Genomic DNA, 3,111 nt, shown 5'->3' with positions numbered 1-3,111 from the left:
GACTCCTAGTTAAAATCAACCTTATTTCGGTAATTAGTTTGAATCCCCCACATAGTGCGCGAATAATTATTATTTTAAATTAAAATATAGTCTTGTGTAACAAGTTTTTACTTTCTTTCTTCCTAACCTTAAATCACCACGTGGCTTCCAAATTGCTATGAGATTCTATCATCAGGGAATAAAATTCTACTCCAATTTTCTTGCCAGAATTGGTTTACTTGATTTGACTTTTAAAGTTCACCGTAATCTTTACGATGAGCCTTTAAAGACAAAACAAGTTACCAATTTCTCGCCTGAAGCAACATTTCTTAACCGCTTTTTGGCCGGATTACCCGACCGGATCCCGGCGGTATTGAAGCCGGGATCCGACCAGTTTAGCGTGACGTTTTTAGCCGGATCCCGGCCGGATTCCCTGACCAGCGCCCGGCTTAAAGCGGGGCTATACGGCTGGGACCAGGCCGGATCCCTGATTGGATTCCTACACAGGAATAGATAGTTGATAGTTGATAGTTTAAGTCTCAAATTCGTATGGCTGAGACAACACAATTTTGCTTGTAATTCAGTTAAAAATTCTCAAGCGAGCTCGGCTTGCCATTAGCCTCAAACTATTACTTTCAGTGCATTTTTTATTTTTTATAAATAATTTTATTATTGGTATAAATCTTTTCATTATATTTTCACAATTGCGACCCTATGTGTGTAAGTATTCAAGAAAGCTTACTCGAAAATTTCTAGGAATAGCTTGGTCGTTGGAATGTAAAAAATCAAGAATGCCACAAGCCTGTTGAAAAATTGAATTAGGATCATTGTAATCCGAAACGATAAATAACATTGGCATAGAACAGGGCTCACCATTTTTAGCAGGTGTTGACTGCAAGGACAAGTGCGTGGCTGTAACAACAAAAAGGTATTTAGAATCATTATGTATTATACACACACACTCATATATATCCTACCCCGAAAGGGAAATGGCTTAATGGTGTAATAATAATAATAATAATAATATATACAGTGTGTCTAAAAAGTCTCGGGACGGTTGGATATTTCCTCAGGTAAAATATTTTTCAAAAAAGTGAAGGTCATTCCTGAAGTAAATTTCAACGAGGAATTCAATAGTGACCTTTATTTTTATCTTGAAGTTGACCTTCATAGCTTTTTGAAGGTCAAGTTTGTGTTTCAAATGGGAACCCCCTTTTTTTAAATCTGCAATCGATAGAGCGGAAAATTCTACGTTCAGGTACGTACCCAAGTCATAGGTCAATTGTAACGTTCAAGGTCAGTTAAAGGTTATTTGAAATTAACAAAGTTTTCCAAGAGTTTTCCAAGCAGTTTACGTTTACGTTTAGCATTATCCAGGAAGAACAACGTGGACGTAGTAAGTTCTGTTCCCTTTGGGGTGCTTGATTAGCGTGAGTCCCCTTGCCTCTCACGCTTTAGTGAAGATGGTCGAACTGAAAACCTTGAGCATCTTGACAAAAAGCTATGCGATTGTAAAAATGAGGTACAGCATTACGAATCATCTCCCTATCAATCAAAGCAGCCTGTTGCAGAATCCGATTCTGCAATTCGTCTAAGCTTTGCGGTTGCGTTGAGTATACGTTGCTCTTTAAATAACCCCAAAGAAAATAGCCGAGAGGCGTCACATCAGGAGATCTAGCAGGCCACCCGATTTCACCCCTTCTTCCAATCCACCTTTGAGGGAACTGAGTTTCCAAGTATGCTCGAACCTCCCTATTGTAATGAGCCGCTGCTCCGTCCGGCTGGAACCAAATATTTGGAAACTTATCGCCTGTAATCTGCCTTATTCTTGGTACAATTTGGTTTCTGAGAAACTCTTCATATGCACGGGTATTGAGATTACCATCGATGAAGAAAGGACCTATCAATGTATCATTCAATATACCGGCCCAAACATTAATCTTTTGTGGATATTGTGTGTGACTCTCCAACATCCAATCAGGATTTGTGTCTGACCAATATCTACAATTTTGCCTGTTAACATCACCTTTTAAAGTGAAAGTAGATTTATCTGAAAATATTGTATTAAACAAGAAAAGAGGATCTCTATCAATTTTGTCCATCATAATTTCACAAAATTCAACCCGACGATCAGGATCGTCTTCATTGAGCTCTTGTACCAGATGAACTTTGTGAGGATCAAAATTAATGCTTTTTAAAATATTTCGCACTGTCTCAGGAGCAACGTCACGCTCATCACTAGCTCGACGTAAACTAAGGTGTGGGTTCTCAACAAATGTTTGGGCTATGTCCATCTGCATCTCCTCAGATCCTGCAGATTTTGGCCGACCAGTTCTCTGAAGGTCCTGGATAGATCCATGATTCATAAAGCGCCTTACAGTTCTTTCAATTGTTGATTTCGAGACAGGATTTAACCCTTCTACATTACGAAAAGTGCGATTAAAAAGCAAACGAACTTGATCATAAGATCGAACTCGATCTTCCCAACCACGCATCATTAATACAGATACCCTCTCTTGTTCCGAAAGTTTAGCTTGCGCCATTATAATCTTTCAGTGAAAGATAGTAAGTATGTACTCGCAATACGTAAATTTAGTTTCGATTCGTAATATTCGTATGGAAAAACGGTATAGGAGTTATGCTATCGCCTTAGGTATTGACTTAGGTATTGAAAAACGGTATAGGACTGTATAACTCTTCGGGGAGGAACAGAACTCTCACCAGAACACCTGGAACTTTTAATGAAAAATTTCCTTTTGATTTTACAATATTCAAAACACTGTAACCAAGATCAAAACAGAGCTCACCAATGAATTTGTCGTTGAAATTTACTTCAGGAATTACACTGACCTCTTGGAAAACTTTGTTAATTTCAAATAACCTCGAACTGATCTTGACAGTTACAATTGACCTGTGACTTGGGTACGTACCTGAACGTTGAATTTTCCGCTCTATCGATTGCAGATGTAAAAAAGGGGGTTTTTATTTAAAAAAATAAAGTTGACCTTCAAAAAGCCATGAAGCTCAACTTCAAGGTCAAAATGAAGGTCATCATTAAATTCCTTGTTAAAATTTACTTTAGGAATGACCTTCAATTTTTTGAAAAATATTTTACCTCAGGAAATATCCAAC

At 37.9% G+C, this 3,111-nt stretch overlaps 1 long non-coding RNA gene across 1 annotated transcript in view; it reads right to left on the bottom strand.

Moving 5' to 3' along the window:
• Positions 1-371: 371 nt before the first annotated feature.
• The window catches only part of LOC117171426, a 6,720-nt gene continuing 3,980 nt past the window's right edge, over positions 372-3,111 (bottom strand). Inside the window, exon 3 of the long non-coding RNA XR_004466874.1 lies at positions 372-891. This is a non-coding gene — a long non-coding RNA (uncharacterized LOC117171426). The remainder of the gene's footprint in view (positions 892-3,111) is intronic.

This window comes from Belonocnema kinseyi, chromosome 4 (genome assembly GCF_010883055.1).
Source record: "Belonocnema kinseyi isolate 2016_QV_RU_SX_M_011 chromosome 4, B_treatae_v1, whole genome shotgun sequence".
In the NCBI taxonomy this organism is placed as follows: Eukaryota; Metazoa; Arthropoda; class Insecta; order Hymenoptera; family Cynipidae; genus Belonocnema; species Belonocnema kinseyi.
Note: the sequence above shows the minus strand (reverse complement) of the source record. Positions and strands in the feature narration are given on the sequence as shown.